This window comes from Herpailurus yagouaroundi, unplaced genomic scaffold, assembly GCF_014898765.1.
Source record: "Herpailurus yagouaroundi ecotype Mexico unplaced genomic scaffold, PumYag 166, whole genome shotgun sequence".
Lineage (NCBI taxonomy): Eukaryota > Metazoa > Chordata > Mammalia > Carnivora > Felidae > Herpailurus > Herpailurus yagouaroundi.
In genome coordinates this window covers 24,751,309-24,770,754 of record NW_024412407.1, presented here as the reverse complement: position 1 = coordinate 24,770,754, position 19,446 = coordinate 24,751,309, and the positions used below count along the sequence as shown (strand labels likewise).

The 19,446-nt window shown below is 35.1% G+C and overlaps 1 protein-coding gene across 14 annotated transcripts in view; it reads right to left on the bottom strand.

The window, feature by feature from the left end:
• Positions 1–19,446, bottom strand: part of SOX5 (SRY-box transcription factor 5) — a 1,021,040-nt gene that overhangs the window by 224,389 nt on the left and 777,205 nt on the right. The window contains exon 1 of one of the 14 annotated variants that reach the window (XM_040489003.1): positions 826–1,224. The exons of the other annotated variants lie outside the window; for them this stretch is intronic. The gene's annotated coding sequence lies outside the window, so the exon portion shown is untranslated. Of the gene's footprint in view, positions 1–825; positions 1,225–19,446 lie in introns of those variants that run through there. 14 annotated transcript variants of the gene reach the window in all.

Sequence of the window (19,446 nt, the reverse complement as noted above, 5' to 3'; positions counted from 1 at the left end):
AATGGTAATAAATGAATACAAAGGATGCACAGGTACCAATGGATGAATTTCCCTGAAGATGGTAAAGAATCCATAGGATACACATGACTAGAACTGTAAGATGCCAAATGGCAAAATCCCAATATTTATAATACACCTGTTCATTAAATGTGTGAATGTGATTAAAGTGAAATTTGACACAATTATGTAAGTGCTGCTTCAGTATTTACGGACTAAAAAAGATAGTAGCTATCTACTAAATATTCAATTTTCTAATGTAAGATGTTATTTTTATAAGTACATGTGGAATTGCATTTTATCCTATGAGGATGTATAGTATGTTTGAGGACATAGCTATTTCCCAAAGTTCAAATACTGGATTATCCATTATTTTCACATTAAGATATGCCATAGCTTTCCTTCTAGCACCTGTAACAATTCTCCTGAGAGTTGCTTTGCTCAAACATTAAAGTATCACAATTGCTGTCAAAAATAAAAACTAGTGTTTCCTATATTAAAATAAGTATAAGAGATAATAGTAGTTCTTATTATTTGCATAGCATTTCAGTTTATATAATGTTGTCAGATACCACAATGTTGTCAATGGTATGCATTATGATTATATCCATTTTGCAGATGAGAAAACTAAGGCTCAGAAAGATGCTTTTCCCAGCAGCACCTAGGCAGAAAGTAGAACAGATGGAATACAAAACCAGAGCCTCTTAATTCAGGGATCTGTTTCTTTGGGGGAAAGATAAATATGTGCATATCTTAAAATAAAACATAGAATAAATGGTAAGAAACAAGTGATAAGATAAATTACAGTGAAATGACAGATATCCTTACCAGTCAATCCATTAATATCAAGATGACTCTGATTGGATTACTTTTGTCTCTTTGTGCCATTAGGACCCTTTTGATGTTTGCTTGATTTTCCCTCCTCATCCTTGCCTCTTTTGCTCACATATGTTTCTTCACATCAATGCCTATGGCAATCCCTACCAGTGAATGGCCCCCCCAACTGTGCCAGCCATTTTTACAACAGCATCCTGCCTCTTTAGGGCCTGCTCATTCCCTATAACTCTCACTCCTTTTTCCCTTCAGTGCCAAACACTCTTAAGACTGACTCCCTCATCTGGAACAATGAGACCTAGAGACTCATGCCAACATATTGTAATTCTCCAACAAGCTGCCAGTGCCAAGAATTAAACCACATTCGCTCCAGTGCAGTAGCTTTACACACAAGCTCGGGTTTTTGCTTTGTGTTTATGTAGGTTTTTTTCCCTTAATCTCCCTTGAGCTGCAGTGGCAGAGCTCATTGAAAAATCGAACAAGCAAAAAATATGTATGTGTAATATTTGACTTTTTTAAGCAAAGTCCCAAGAGTTAGGTCTTACCAAATCTACCATTGTTTATACTTTAATTTTGTAGCTTAAACTAAGCTGTGTTATTTCTGACTTGTGATAGGATGCACATTTAGGGATGGGAGTTGTCTTTGGAAGGAACGATGATATGGCTAACCTTCAAAATATACCAATACATCCTTCAAAGTCAAGAAGTAAGAGCATATGTAGATTATTCATGCCATAGAATCAGAATGTTAAACCTGGAAGGATTTTTATATATCATCTAGATAAGCATTTCATAAAAGTGATTTACTAAAACATATTGGACATAAAGGGAACCCAAATTGTTTGGTTACTTAAAACTAAAACAAACAAAATAAGCATTTCATTGTCATGTAAATCTAATTAAAATTACACAAATTTACATTTCTTTTCTACAGCATTTAGATCTTTTTATGTGTTAACAAGACTGTCAATCCTTAAATGAGTTATGGATTCTACAGCATTATTTAAATATTTGACCAAGGAAATTACTGTGGGGAGATAAACTGTTTTGCTCAATACAATTTGCGTCATAAATGGTATAGACCAAATTCTTCATTTTACAAACTGAAATTGTAAATTAAGGTTAATATATGCCTAATATCATAAATCTAATTAATGATACAGGTAGAACTTGAAGCCTAACTCCTAGTTCAGTGTCCTTTTCAATATGCCACACACAGCAACATGTTCTTATAATAGTCAACCTTTTCAAAATGTTAGTCCAGTTTTATTCACCTTATCTAGTTTTGAACAATTATTATATGATAGCTGATCTGGGTGCCTAATCTCTTTTTTTTCATGTTTATTTATTTTTGAGAGAAAGAGCATGAGTGGGGAAGGAGCAGAGAGACAGAAGAAGACACAGAATCCAAAGCAGGCTCCAGGCTCTGAGCTGTCAGCACACAGCCCAACGAGGGGCTCAAATCCACAAACTATGAGATCATGACCTGAGCCAAAGTCGGATGCCCAACTGACTGAGCCACCCAGGCACCCCTGGGTGCTTAATCTCTTAATCATGTTTCATTAATTCAACACTCTCCCCTTGGAAGCTTTCACTTGATGGCCAACATAAAGTTGAAGAATAAACACAAGTTAGAACACTTGGCCAAATATATTTTTCTTCAAAAAGCTAATTACAATTCAATGTAATGTTATTTAATTATTCAATTACTGATAATAAGATTATTTTCGAGGGGAATATTGGGCTGAATCTGGAAATCAACTATCTGTATGAGTTTAATTCATGTGGACAATATGCACTGGCCTAGACAATATTTGAGGGAAAATATTAAACTATGTTATGGAAGTAATGTGAAAACTTTTATATGTCTGAAAAGTTATTTGTCTATTGAAGACCACAAGCCCTTGCAAGATTCCCATTAGCCAAGCACTGTAGCTAGTCAGCCACTGAAAATGTCAAGTTCTTCTAGGAAACATTAAGAAATAATAAATACCACAACACACAAGAGAAACACATCTGAAATTCCAAAGCGTTAGAATTTCAATAAGCCTCATTTTTATATGTAATTATTCTAAAGTGAATTAAGCTCGACAAATACTTTACTTTTAGTGGTGCCAAAATACTTGTTTGTTTCCACTTGAAAGTTAATAAGAGCTTGTTAACAGAAAGAAAAAAAAATTGGCCTGCTGACTCAAGTTTTAAAATGTTTAATATGCAATCAGTTTTTGGACTATTGAAATGTTTAAATCAATACTTACAAGCTTAAATTTTCTTGTTGCACAAGTCGAAACTATTAACACACCTGCCCAATTATACTCAATCTTATACCACATTCTAGAAGAATATTTTTTTATCGCATGATTAAACATGCCATAATCAATATGATATAAATGCTACATATCGATAACCTTGGGTTTACTCCTCACAAGATGGCTCTGTATTTTCTAGGCAAAAAGAAAAAAAATCCATTTGAAAGAGAAACTTATGGAGCTATACTGTTGTATCTATTCTATCACTCAGAAAGTAAGTATATTTTCATGCAACACTTTGTTTTGTCCTTGTTTCGAATATTAGATGTCAGCAAAAATAACATGCAATTTGAGGGTAGCATTTCAAGAAATAGTTGCAAAGAGGTATTTCTCACATACAAAATCTCACTTATGTTGGGCTATTAGGTATTAAAAAAAAAAAGAACAACTAATATCAAATGACATGATTCCATCACTTACTAGTTTTGTGACCTTTTGCAAGTAGTTTAACCTCACTATGCTCTAATGGACTCACCTATAAACAGTAATAGTAACTGCACTTACTTACCACATATGATTGTCAAAAGAATTAAAGGAGATAATTTATGTAAAGCTCTTAAAACACTGCTGAGCACACAGTAACACTTAAAAAATGTTGACTAACATTACAGCTGCCACTTAATATACAACTACCCAAAAGAACGACTTCAAAATCAAATGAAACATACATGTATATGCTTTATTTGCCCATCACCAAAATGAACCAGAATTTGAAGATCTCAGCAAGGATAGTAGTACTATCTGTGCATTTTTTATGGCAATGACCCACAACCCTTAGTTCTATTATCTGCCATTCCTATGCATTTTTCAAATGGTCCAAGCCAATAAGGATGATATAGAAAAAGGTGTAGTATCATGAGAAGGAAAAGGACAGTTGTCACTTGCCGTAGGTTAATGTAAGAATTGTCCCAAAACAGCATAGATACACAAAAATACTCAACTAATCTTTGCCTGATTGTTTCTTGACAGTTGTCTTCATAACTTTCCATGGGCTCCATTACATCCTCAACAATAGCTAAAGCTTTTAAGCCAGTGCTGTTGACAAGTGAAAGGGGACAACAAATAGCTGTGTAGTGCTCTTTTCCCAGGGTCACTCAACCAGCGTAATAGTTATTATTTTTATTTATTAGCACTGTAGCCCTGTCCTCTATCATGGCTAAGTTACCCCAACCCCCCTGACAGCAAAAGCATTTTAACTTTTAATAAAAATGAGAGAGTGCAGCACTCCTGTGTAAGGCTCTTTCAGCAAAGTGCACAGCTAATGAATACTGTCCATTTGTATCCAAATAATTTATGATGTCAGCAAAGTGTGGGTGGGGAAAGGAAAATTAAGTTCTAGTCATTAGTTACAATCAGAGGGGAGAGCAGGAGGAAGCAAAGGAGTTACTAAAGCAAGAAGGGTAGAATAGACACACAAAAGTAATTTGAGAAAAGAAAATTGGGAAGAAGGTGTTCATGATGTATCAATAACAGTCAACTTAAAAAGGTAAGGCATTTCTCATAAAAAATTATCATGACTATTTTTATTCATCATATAACCAACTTGCTCAGACACCAGTTACAAGAAAACCATTATTCTCCATGCATTTTATATAAAATACTATTTTCTCAACTGTGCATATGTGAAATAGAGGAAGAAAGTAAAATAGAAGACAAGTTGTATGAACTAAATCATGGCAAAAGGTACATGAGAATCAGGCATAATTAAATACAAGCCTTTTTTTAAATTATTTTTTATTATCATTTTCTTTTGAGAGAGACAGAGAGAATGTGAGCAGGGGAGAGGCAGAGAGAGGGAGACAACAGAATCTGAAACAGGCTTCAGGCTCTGAGCTGTCAGCACAGAGCCCAACATGGGGCTCAAACCCATGAACCATGAGATCCTGACCTGAGCTAAAGTCAGATGCTCAACCAACTGAGCCACCCAGGCACCCCATTAAATCCAAGTCTTAATTTCACAAGACAAATTTACAAACAGGAGTTTAAGACAGCTTAAACATATCACAGCTTAGCAAAGATAAGAATGCATAGCTGTAAGCAAATTATATATACCTCCTGATATATTTAAGAAGAAAATTACCTAAAGATGTATTTGAATTATAAATAAAGCAATCATCCTACTATAGAAGAGTATGTCTTCACATAATTATCCATTTAATTAGATATCTAAGACCATGATGAAAATGAAAATTAATGACGATATATGTACAATTTTGTTGTTGTTGTTTAAAATTGTGAAAGTAGGTGGTAGGGATGGTAAGGGAGATACAAAAAGCATAGAAATAGAAAACCGCTTAAAGTATATTAGAATAAGAATTCCAGTACTTTTAAAAATATGACAGAATGTTTTACCACTGGAAGTGAGAATTAAAGCACATACAGCCTGATGCTAAACCACTACACATCCTGAATCTTCTCTATCACAACATATGTGGAAACAAATCGCAATTTCAGCTTGCCAGATGCCTGAAAAGATATGAACAATAAAAACTGACATGATTCATATGATAAATCAGAGATTGTGATATGCAGGTAGATGCACAGATGAGGTGAAAAGCTACTTACAATTCAAATTATATCTTTATGTTCTGACACATAGCATCAGTTTTTAAAATTAAGAAAAATATCCTCTGATTTGCTTAAAATCATATATCTAAATTTGCACATATCCTTCTCAACCAAAGTCGTCCATCTGCCTTAACAACTTGTTATATTTGGTCTCCCATAACCTTTCATGGATTTTGGATCATGTCATTTTTGGAGTAATTTTAGATGAGAAAATACAATACTTATATTTCCAAAATGGCATTTAATGTTCACCAGCTTAGACACCATCTAATCAACAATGAAAGCTTCAGTTTCATGTGTTAGCTGTGTTATGCTGTGACCCCCACAAAATGCAGAAGAGTTAAGGAAAAAAATCAACCTGTAAGAGTTCTCTTTAAGAAGCATTTGCATTTAAGGAAGAACAAGTGAAAAAAAAAAGATATAAAGGAAGCAAATAAAAATTTTTTAAAAGTCTAGATAAATTGAAAAAGTGAAAAAGCATAGTTCATTTTTACTTGTCCTGTATCATCAGAGACTTAAACCATTATCAGTGTTAAAGTCAGTAGGTATAAAATTGGGCATGTAGTATCTATTAGTATAGTCATTTAATTTCTTAATTGAATGAATGCACAAAATGATTATCTTTGCTTTTAGTGGCATAATGTACTATCAGAGAGCTATCAGACTACTTTAAAAAATTGGATACTGCCATTTTCATTATTTTGCAGAATTCACACACATACATGCACACAGATTAGGTAGCCTTATACTTTATCCATTTATTCATTTATTTACTTAACAATCACCTATTAAGTTACTACTATGGCACCATGACAGGCACTAAGATGTGGCCTCTGCACCTCAAGAAACTCAATCTTCTGAGAAAGATGTATAGACTATCAATGACCAGACACTAAACCTTTGATTGAAAATCGCTACAGTGTCACAGAATTGCTCTTCTATTGTTCCATTTATTGAAGTAAAAACAAAGAGAACATGCCTCATTTTAAATATTAATGAACAGTTAATAAATGTGTCAGTAGACTTTTTTTCTAAGTGCTATTATGGTAATATCACCCTAAAGAGTTCTGAAATAGTCTATTGTTGGGGCGCCTGGGTGGCTCAGAAAGTTACATGTCTGACTCTTGATTTTGGTTCAGAAATTATGAGATTTCTCATGGTCATCAGATCAAGCCCTGCATCAGACTCTGTGCTGACAGCACGGAGACTACTTGGGATTCTCTCTCTCCCTCTCTCTCTCTACCCCTTCCCAACTCTCACGCATAGGCACTTGCTCTAAATAAATCAATAAACAATGTGAAATGAAATGAATTGAAATGAAATGAAATGAAATGAAATGAAACAAAACAGGCTACCATTTATCAATCAAACCAGATATAAAAAATTCTACTAAGAAATTCTTTCCAAAAATGGGACCAATTTCTCATCTTGTCTGTAACACATACTAATTGTATGCGTTAAATCACACTAATAATATAAAGTTAAATTAAAAGATAAGAATATGGATAAGAATAGTAGAATGGATTAATTCAACAAAGAGCATGTACTATATATTTTTACAGCCATGGGGGATATTAACAGGAGCAAAACAGAAGCAGACCCTCTCCACCTAAAGTTCATAGTCATAGGGAAGCTTCTTTATTTTTATTATTTTAAATTTTTTTAATGTTTATTTATTTTTGAGAGAGAAAGAGAGAGAAACAGAGCATGAGCAGGGGAGGGACAGAGACACAGAATCCAAAGCAGGCTTCAGGCTCTGAGCTTTCAGCACAGAGACCAACATGGGGCTTGAAATTATGAGCTGTGAGATCATGACCTGAGCTGAAGTCAGATGCTTAACCCACTGAGCCACCCAGGCCCCCCATAGGGAAGCTTCTTTAAATGGTTCTTTATGTCTTGTTTGAATCCAGGAATCTGTACTTTCCTGAGACCTGAGGTAATTTTTTTTTGATGAGTAAACACTGATAATGGGGTATAACAATATGGATAAAAATTCTATTAAATCTTCAGAAGCTTGAAAACTTTTTTCATGTGGTTAAGATGTGAAATAGAATATACTGAATTCTTCTTAGAAAGGTAAAATAACTGGGGCACCTGGGTGGTGCAGTCAGTTAAGCATCCGACTTCAGCCAGGTCACCATCTCGCGGTCCGTGGGTTGGAGCCCTGCGTCGGGCTCTGGGCTGATGGCTCAGAGCCTGGAGCCTGTTTCCGATTCTGTGTCTCCCTCTCTCTCTGCCCCTCCCCCGTTCATGCTCTGTCTCTCTCTGTCCCAAAAATAAATAAACGTTGAAAAAAAATTAAAAAAAAAAAAAGAACGGTAAAATAACTTTACTAATATCACAGTGTCATTTGAGTAATAATTTAAATATCATTGACTAAAAACATTCAAATAAACTCTAATAGTTTTCTATTTTATACTTGGATGACATATAGTCATTCAAAAAAGTCACAGTGAAATGCAATAATGAACTACCAGGAGCTAATATATATTTTATTTATTAAAAAGGGTGAAAAGGGAGAATTATTATTACTGGAGTATTGGGAACAAAAATTTTGTTTAAAAATCTTAAATAAGGGACCACTAATCATGTGACCACATATTTCATACATAAACAAATACATATATAAATAAATATGTACATATATATATATATACTTCAAAGTAATATACCACCTACATAATGTAAGAGGTTCATATGTTTATGTCAGCAGCAAAGAAAGAAGAGAAACTCTTGAAATGTCAGCTAAATGACAAGGGCATCCTCTTTTCAGGTTGAGAACTAAAGGTCTGCAGGTTCAGAAAAGAACAGCAGAATAATGTTACAAGCAATGTGGTAAATCAGGGAAGAATGATGGGATACTATCCTGATTGTTCATTTAAAGAGATGAGAGGATAAGCAATGACTAATATTGGTATTAATGGTAGAAAATAAAATAATCTATACCTTGAATATAGTTAACAAGTATTTCTACAGCACAGGACTATTGCTGCTTACTTTTTCTATATTCTTAAATATATCAGTCTATACCATCTATAGAATCATGTCCCAAATCTAGTAACTAAAGGGAAAACATTTCAAAGGACAGAAATATCCAGAGAGAGAACAGAAAAGGAAAGAGCTGTCTGTTGAATGTCCCCTCTGTGTCTTGTGCTTGAGTTTAACGTTTGGGAGTTTTATTAGCATTTATGTTTACTTATATATTAAAATTCAACGCAAAAGAAGAGGTCAAAAACTATGTGATATATAGAAACAAAAAACGACTTACTTCTCGTGTATGGAATAAACAATGGAGATATACATCCCCCAAATCTTTCTCTTTCACATGTACATATATTTAATATCAAATTTATATATAATTTGAACTCACTTATCTTGTTAGAAACATATCAGAAGAGAGGGGTGCCTGGGTGGCTCAGTTGGTTAAGTGTCTGACTCTTGATTTCACTTCATGTCATGATCTCACAGTTTGAACCCTGTGACCGGCTCTGGGTTGATAGTGTGGAGCCTGCTTGGGATTCTCTCTCTTCCTCTCTCTCTGCCCAACCCCTTTCTCAAAACGAATAAATTAAAAAAAAAAAAATGAGAAGAGAAAAAGTAGGTGGGGATAGCAGGGGCTCGAGGGATATTCACCATACAATGACAGGTAGCCTATGCTTTCCTAATGACTTATTGATTTAATAGAATAAAATTAAGAAAGGTAGGGAAAAAACTTATTTAAAACAGTGTAAGGATTTTGGTGAAGTTCCAATGTCAGCAATGAAAAAATTAAGATCTAGGTTAGTATTTCATCCCCAAAGGATGGATGAATCCAGTAAAGTGACAGACTACCCAATTTTCGGACCTGGGTGTCATAGAACAAGTTTTTACAAACTTGGGAATAGTCTTCTGAAAGCTACAAAGGTTCTGTGTTGCACATGTCAGAAATTCAAAAGTGTTCATATCTCTGGGAATTTTCCCTGAGGGACATGAAAGCCCCAGGAACCTGCTATCTTAGTTCTCACAAAAAGGTGCAGAATACATTTAAGCCCCAAGAGGTCTCTGTGACAGAACATTAGCTCTCTCACCCAAAGTGAACCCTGGGATGAATACTGAAGATGGTTACAAAAAGCTTTCAGTGCCCTCAACTATTTGGAAAAATCTTGTAACTCCTCTAGAATGAAGATTCAGATAAAATATTGTTAACAATGATGATAAATTAGAAACATTTATTTAATCATATTTATGAATTAAGGTATTCCAATAATAGTTGAGATCTTCAGTTGAATTAGAAGCATGACAAATAAATCACTCTAAGTATTGCAGCCATCTATAATCTTATTTGCAGAAGGCTAATAATTTATTGCAAGAAATTTGGTACACTAAACTTGTGTTTGCAATAAATGTATAATCATCCAACCTGATCTTTACTATTCAAAAGGAGTTAATGTTAAAAGGTACATTATCTACTTAAAAAATATGTTCATGAAATTAAAAAAAAAAAAAAAAAGAACTGTTCCATTTCTAAAGAGAAAAGAAAGACATCATTGTTCCATGGCAACTACCAAAAAACAAGAAATTACTTTGTTTAATGAGGGGATTCAATTCTTTATAAGAATATTTCCAAAATTTATAAATCACATTAAAGTAGACACATAATCTAACAGGTTTCCCAATTATATAGTAGGTGTCAATTTATTATTTTGGTCCAGAGTTCAAGATGTAAAACCTGCGCTATTTATTTCTCTCTTTTCTTCTCAGCAAATCGTTCAGATTATAGCACAGCACCCTCAAAATTATAAAGCAGCAAAGCCAAATCTCAAAACATGTGAAGAGCTGTGTGCCAAACGGAGCTGCATAAAAACTAAAAACCAACACCTTTAAAAAATACTTGATTTGAGTTTAATCGAAACTCGTGTTTTCATACATATTTCAGCCTTTCTGTTTTTCATCGTGACACATTAAGTGCCTAAAAAATAATGATCAGTGAGCTTTCACAGCATGGAGGGGAAGAAATAATAGGGAAAAAAAAAGTTTATTCCACACTATTTGAATTACAGTTAGGTAGTTCTCAATGGGGCTACTACCAAATCCTTTAAGCCCACCGGCCTCTTACCTACATTAAATTAATGAGGCATCTCAGGCATTCATTCTTCACCAGCAGCTCTAGACTCTCCAGTTGGACACCTACAATTTACTAAATTACCAACAGTGACCTAGGGGAGACATCTGTTTGTTATATACAATATTGTATTATAATATAAGCTAAAAGAATATTTGGGAGATTAAGATGATAAGATATATGTTGAATTGCATTTTCTGGGGTTAATAGGGGCCGGTCTATGATTCTGTGATCTCTTTTCCAATACAAGTTCCTATTTTCCCATCAGGAAGTAAAGGCCTCCACAGATCAACATTATGAAATACAATACTTACGAACAATCCAATACTAAGAGGTCTCCATTATGCCATGATACTCACTACTGCCATACAATACTTTTATTAAGCCTCAAATACATTAAGCTTGATTATAATCAAATTTTTTATAATACCACCTTCTTACTAATGCTCATAACACTTGGCTCCCAGGGATGTACTTATAATGAGATGGCCAGGTGTATTTTCCATTAAATGCCTCTGTTGGAGTTTCTATAGTGCTTTTTCTCATATATTTCAAGTTAAATGCTCCCTCTATTTTTATGTTTGCCTCACAATAGCCAGTCCCTTTTCAATGATTAATTTTCTATTCAAAAACAATTTGCTTTTTTTTCCCTTTGTCCTGTCATGGTTTCAGAACTACGTCTTTCCTTTTCCCTTGTCCACTGCAGAAACTCACCTCCTCGCACCCCCCACCCCCACCCCCCAGATCACTACCTTCTAGTCTCCAAATTCTTTTTCGTGACATATAGTCCAAAATATTTAGGAGCTCCCCCCAGCAGGAGGCTACTCAATTAACAAAAACAAAGCCCTGAATGATCAAGGCTATAACTGAGCCAAGAAGTACTGTAGCCATTTATATTATATGACCTCAGCAGTCTCTTGATTGAATTGCAACCCAGCATTAAATCAAACACTATGTGTTGTGTGTGTGATTTTATAAATGCTGGGTGTGTGAGGTGGAATCAGGGAGGTGAGAGGGGTGGCAGAGAGATTATAAATACTCTCAGGGGAAAAAAAATCTCGATTCAGAATGTATTTTCCTTTTCCTTTTTTAAAATGCTCTTTACTTCGTTTTGGAACGAAGATACATTTTGCGAAATGCTTCGAACTGGTATTCCGAGGCATGTTTAAACAACAGAAATAATGGAAGCATAATTGATTGCAGCTGGGAACTGTCACCCTATCAGTAAGCAGCACCTAACTGGCAAATACTACAAGCTTGTTACAGATTCCTTTCTGAATTGGGCACTGTAAGAAGACTGGGCATTCTTTATACCATACACTCAAATCAAAATCTTCACTGATTTATTTCTCAATTTTTACTAGACTAGAAACAGTAAGTGGTTAGTCTGTTGGCATCCAGCCAGCGTGTTTGGGCAGAGAGGGTAGGGTGCTTGTTTCATAAAGTTAAATACGCAACAGGTTTATAAACATGCTGTATCTTTCTGTCATGGAGGAGATATTCAGTAAAAACAATCTTCTCAGTACATGAACATTCATAGGAGAAAGGGGGAAAAGTAAAGATACCTTTTTCAGAAACCCATTTTTGTGAATCAAATTACTATCAATTTCTCCATACATATCATGTTCCAATCAAGGACCCAAGGTTCAATTCTTATCTAGAAGCAGGCTTTTCTATCACTCTTTAAGTTGTCTTACTTAACGCAGACTTCCCCCAAAAAGGAGCAAAGAAAACAAAAAAGAAAGAAAAAAAAAAGAAAAAGAAAAATAAAGAAAGGAAAACTAATAACTCCACAGTAACTTACTAAGAGAAAAGCTACAGTAAGTCCCTTTTCCTATTTTCTTATATTTGTGTAGCTGTTAGACATTTTGCAAAGGAGGAGAGTACCAGCCAGCCTTTCACAACAAAAGACCCACTGTCGCTGAGCCAGTCCCAGACATGGTGGAAACCGGCCCACAGGAAAAGGCCCGGCTCCAATGTTAGGCCCCGGCCGAGTACAGTCACTATATTCACTCAAATTGGCAACAGGTCTCAGTGTTCCTGGCTTTGAGCTGTGAACAAGGGTCGGGATTGAATAACCAATTATACAACCGCTGACTGAGTTTATCCAAGGTTTGCAAACTGCTATAATAGCCCAGTATTCAACCAACTGTTTTATCCTTTTCCAGATATAGTGTCATATCTCCCCTTGTGCTCCATTTACATGTCACTTTATTACATACATCCATTAAAAAGGTTAATACAGTGTCACACTCAATGCCTACATGTTGCCTTACAGGAGTTCGGCTTCTCTCTGGGGCATTTCGTATAGACACCTTTCTCTGTCTTTCACTTTCTCTCTGCAAGTTAAACCAAGTTTCTGTCAAGACTGCGGAACAGTGGATGAAAGAACAGTAGCCAAATGTCAACAGTTTCAAAAATACGCCTTATACTAATGGGCTATTTTAACCCACCTTGGTATATTAAAAATGTGAAAATTCTGAAGTATGGCAGGTCAGACTAGCACCCAAACCGAAGGGGCACATATAAATTTTTCCAAACGTGTGCCTTCCCCTTTGTCAAAATGGACGTCTCAAAGTTCAAGAAGACCTACAATTTTTCCGCATATTTGCATGCCTGCCTTTAATACAAAGTGGTTATGATGGAAATTTAAACAACAGAAATAGAATGTCAAGTACTTTTCCTAAATCTCTACAAACCTGAAATTCCTGAGTGAGTACCTTCCAACTCAATAAACAGAATCAGAGAAATGGTAGAAATATCAGGTAGTTATGAAGGAGTTGGCATTTTTTTTTAATTGATGCCTTGATCTTTGGCCTTTTATTTATCCCATGCTTGGTGTTAACTGGTGTTTTACACAGTGTAAGCTTATCTCCTCCACTGAGGCTTTTTATCTTTAAAATCAATAATACAGATTCCTTCTAGAAACCTAAGTGATAGTCATTGGAATATATAAAAATCACATCAACATTTAATGAAAGAGCTGGCTAGAACTAAGAATGACATTATGCAAAATCACTCACATCTTTAATATTTGGAGGCCTTTCTTTATGTATAATTAAGAGAAAAAGTACCCTTTAAGCCCACAATAAAAACATTCATATAATCATGTATTATAATGATAATAAGAGCCAAGCAATAGTAATACTAACAACTACTAATTGAGAGCTTAAGTGATGTGAACTTTTAAGTGCTTTATATATAATTCTTTTTAATTCCTGCAAAATCCTATTTTTAGTTGTTAATAGCAGGTACTTTGTAGCCAGAGTCTTTCTCCTTCATTTATAAGTTTAGACATCTTGTAAAATTACTTAACTTCCCATGCCCCAGTATCCTCACCTGCAAAGTTAGTATATGCTTAATATGCCTACAATCTAGGGCTACTGAAGGTATTAAATGAGTTTCTCAAAGTAAAGTGTCTCAATACAATACTTTTATGTATTTGTCATCATTGTTCTCCTTCACATCTCCATCTTTATAAGCAATGTACTGCTCAAATAACCAAATCTTGAGCAGCTCAGTGAGTGACAGAGCTCATAACAACTTTTGCCTCTTCAAGTAAATCATTATCTTCAAGAATTCTACATATTTGAATGGCTTATTAATAATATCATTCTTCATTTATTCAGCATCTATGTTTAGCAATTTGCAAAGCAAAAGTAGCAGAAAGACTATTCTAATAAAGAAGTCTGGGGCACCTGGGTCACTTGTTTGGTTAAGCATTAGACTCTAGATTTCAGCTCAGGTCATGAGCTCATGGTTCGTGAGTTGGAGTCCCACCATGGGCTCCACGCTGGCAGTGTGGAGTCTGCTTAGGATTCTCTCTGTCTCTCTCTCTCTCTCTGTCTCTCTCTCTCTCTCTGTAAGGTAAATATACATTAAAAAAAAAAAAAACAAGAAGTCTAATCTTATTTCTGCAACTCAACTTTGTGATATAAATACCCAACATTTTGAATTCTCCTATGGGCTTCCTTTATATCATTATTAATCCCAGCTAAGAGTTTTAAGCATGACTATTTTGGTTATTTTATATCTAAAAGCATAAACACTCCTAATTTCTTGACCCTCATCTGCAATTAGAAGTAATTTGTACACCAAATCCAGTGGTGATGTGGATTGGAAGAAAAGAATGTATGCTGAAAAACAAAACTGTAAATTGTAACTATAAAGACTCTCTGCAGCCCTTTAATTATTACCAGGGTCCTTGCATTAAATTGTAACTTGTTGCTGATCTTTTAAAAAGGGGAAACAAAGTGGACTTTTTTACTTTATGGCAGGTTTTGGAGATACAAAGGTACTAGCCATGAAAGACAATAGGAAACCTAATTATCAACATAAAACATTAAAATGTTAATATGAATCAAGTGGATAAGGCTGCCATTTGCAGGTAGCTGAACAAATCCATTCCATGACTTGATCAACGGTAATGTAGTAGAGGGAGAAGAAAGTTTGGAGTCAGAACTAGGTATGAATCTTGGTGCTGTTCTTTACTAACAAGTGGTCTTAGGCAATCTAGGTAACCAGTTTCAGGGCGCTCACTTTTACTTGTTTAATTTTTTTTAGTGTTTATTTATTTTTGAGAGAGAGTGAGACAGGATGCAAGTGGGGAAGGGACAGAGAGAGAGAGGGAGACTCAGAATCCCAGAATCCGAAACAGGCTCCAGGCTCTCAGCTGGCAGCACAGAGCCCAAAGCGGGGCTCGAATTCACAGACCGCGAGATCATGACCTGAGCTGAAGTCGGATGCTTAACCGACTGAGCCACCCGGGTGCCCACAGTGTGCTCACTTTTAAAAGTGAATTATGGGGGCGCCTGGGTGGCGCAGTCAGTTAAGCGTCCGACTTCAGCCAGGTCACGATCTCGCGGTCCGTGAGTTCGAGCTCCGCGTCAGGCTCTGGGCTGATGGCTCAGAGCCTGGAGCCTGTTTCCGATTCTGAGTCTCCCTCTCTCTCTGACCCTCTCCCGTTCATGCTCTGTCTCTCTCTGTCCCAAAAATAAATAAACGTTGAAAAAAAAAGTGAATTATGATACCTGCTTGCCTTACAGGAAGAGAGAGAGGGAGGGAGACAGAGACAGACAAAGACTAGCATGGCGTCTACCACACGTTAAGTGTTTGAGGAGACCTCCTATCAGCATCTCTGTCATCTTCAGCAACATCATCACGTTACCCTATTACCTCTGTTGTGAATATAGCTGTAAGCAAAGCAATTTTATTGTTCCGCAGTAGTCTAGAACTAGTGACTCCAAGAAGCTATCTGTGTGTTTAAATACATGTATTTTCTTCAACAAACTGATACTTTGATCTGGGCTTACATCTGGACAATGGTAAGGAAAAGGACAAAAAAAGTAATTCTACTCTTATATATTTTGCCTAGAATTATAAATGGAATTAGCCAGAATATGTATCTAATGCATTTCATTCAAGTCTTGGGATAATACAAAAGACTGGCATTGAAAAGTAATAATTACATTTTTTTCCTTTTTTTTCTCCAAAAATTTTTAAATCATGGAAAATTATGAATGTTTTGATTCCTGTTAGAATTCTACTCTGATGGCATCAGCATGGCAAAGAGAGAAAGTAAAGGCAGATAAGAAATTCTTCACATTCTATCACACTGAGGAAAAGAACAATTCTGCATTGAGGAGTCCTCAGTCCCTAAACTGAATCTGGTTCCTCAGGCCATTTTCTCTAAGGAGAATAATAATAATAATAATAATAATAATAATAATAATAATAATAATGTTGGACTATTACACCAGCTAAGTGGAGAAATATGAAGAAAATAATATATAACCTACATAGATATATATTTAACTACTTAAAATAATTTTTTTGGGATACATCTTTAATCTGAATCCATGGCTCTATAGGAAGATTTCCCCCAGCTCTTTTAGAATATGCAAAAATCAGCTACCTATCTCCTTTTGTGTGTATGCAAAACATAATTTTCCTTATAAAAGATTCTGCATTTGTAATGGCTATGAAAAACATATATTGCTTATCAAATGAAAAAAACTTATAAAACCAAAGAGACAAATTTGTAATCCCAAATCAGTTTAATAAATGCTCTAAATATCATGAATATTGTGTAGTTTGGAGCCACATTAGGCATTGTCTCTCTTCCCTATTTTAGTACTACTACTACTACTACTACTAATATCCTTAATATTTATTGACTTTATGTATAGTGCTGTGGTTTATGCAATTATGCCATTTAATTATTATAACAGCCTTCAGAGGTAGGTACCATTATAATCACCTGTTTTACAGAGGAAATTGAGATTTAGTAATTTCTTAAGGACACACACCTAGTGAGGAACTAAGCCAGGATTCAAATTCCTATCTGTTGATTTTCAAAGTTTGCTTTCTTAATCAGTAACCATACTGACTCACCCAGCCTACTAACATTAATGATAGGTGACACACTGCAAATAGAATTTAGTGCACATAATACAATACCATTCCGAGCTCCTGTTGGTGATGATTTCTGAGTTCTCAAGGGTATCCCTGTTTATTTGTGCTTAGAATAAAATCCAAAACTCTCTCCAAGGTCTACAGAGTTATATAAGCTTTGGCCTCTGTTCATCTCTTCACTCGTTTTCTGCTACTCTTCCTACATGCACTAGCCACTGAGGCCATCATGACATTTCTCCAACTAGCGAAGTCCACCCTCACTTCTGTGTTTCCACTTTGAGTTCTGTGTTCGCTTTATTTCAGTCACTCTTCTCCAAAAACTTCACATGACTGATTCCTCTTATCCTGAACTCATATTTCACCTTTTCAGAAAGGCCTTCTTTAACTTGCCATATAAAGCAATATATCCCTACTATCACTCCACTCTATTTCTATCAAATTCTCTTTATTTTTTATAGCACTTATCTCTAATGGAAATCTTCTTATCTATTCATTTATATTTTTTTCTCTTCCTTCTTACTAAACTATAAGCTCTAGGAGAACTGGGACTTATCTGTCTTGTTCACTATGTATTTCCATTTCCTAAACTTAAGCCTAGCATATATCAGATACATAAAAGGATTTGTTGAATGAATGAGTATATGAATTTCTGCCAGACTCTAAGAGATCCTCTTTGCTTTAAGATGACTCAAGGTTATGTACGATTTGGAAGTCATTCCAGATGTGTGGGAACACCATTATTCAAGTTACCCATAACTAAAGTATAAGATGATACATTTTCATTTTCCAAGTTTCATAATTCTCTCTCATAAATGATATATGTGAAGACAGGTATACTGGGATTATATAGGCAGGGCTATACATGTTATCTCTGATTAAGTATATCAAGAAAGTAATCAGAACAGCATAGGTTATAGGAAACTAATAGCCATATAATTTCCTTGTCTTTTGAATGATTTTGGGCTCACATTTTTCTAATTTTGGATGAATTTAGCCTTTTTCTGGATGCATCAATAACATCAGAAAGACATCACCATTGACCATCATGTCTGCTTCTGTTCCCAAGTTTTTGTATGCACATACACAAATACACACACAATTTCTTACTGCACATACATTTAACTTATATCTACAACTATATATTTCGTGAAGGATCTATAAAATGTGACAAGTATTTGTGTCAATGAGGCAAAAAAATACCCTTCATTCCTTTACTGTGGAGTTACTTTATACAAATACTTAACTCATCTAAATTCAACTATGTTTATTTAAATTAGGAATTAAAAGAAAAATAAGGGCAAAAAACTAGCAAGTTAGGGCAGATGATTCTGTTTGTCACTGCCCACGATACGGTACACTACATTGACACCTGTGATTTGAGACTGCTTGCTCTTCCCTCTGTTGGTCTCAGTTCCTGTTTGCTTCTCCCAGCTTGAGTATCTCAGTCTGCCAAAGGGGGGTTCCGTGTCTAATGACACATATATTTCATTCGTTATGAAACTCAACAAGTTCATTTGAGACATGACCAAAGAAACAGAAACAGATTGCAATACTTTCATCGACTGACCAAATGACAGTGGTGTCAGTCTCCACTGTGACGTGTTCCCGAGGTATTTCCAAGGCTAATTCTATCCTTCCCACTGACTTTAGAATCTAAACCCAGTTTAAATGGGATTCTATTGTATTCTTTTAAAAGATGAATCCAACACCAAATCTGCACTTTACTATGCATACAGAGGCAAGAATAAGTTATATATATATATCTTTCCTAGACTTCATTTTCTAAAACAAAATTGTACACAGTATTCCAATCTTTATAATCTCTTTAAAAATTAACATGAGTTAAGTACTGAGAATATAAATGCCTATTGTTCATTAGATAACTTATATAACAAATATTTATTCTGTTATTCTATGCCCACAGTGTGTCAATCACTATAATATACACTGTAATGACAAAGATGAACAATATATTTCCTGACCTAAAAACACCAGTTAGACTCATAATTACCACTGTACTAGCAGCTATGACAGAAGGATGTTCAGGATGCTATGAAACACAGAATGAGGCTGTCTGACTCAGGGAAGGAAGGATATTAATACAAGAAGGTATGCAAAGTAAAACTAGGTTAACTGAGCCAACTTCTGAAAGCTAAAAGGAGTTTTCATGTGAATTAAGAGGACAATATCACCCAAGCAGAGGAAGTAATACAGAAAAGGGCA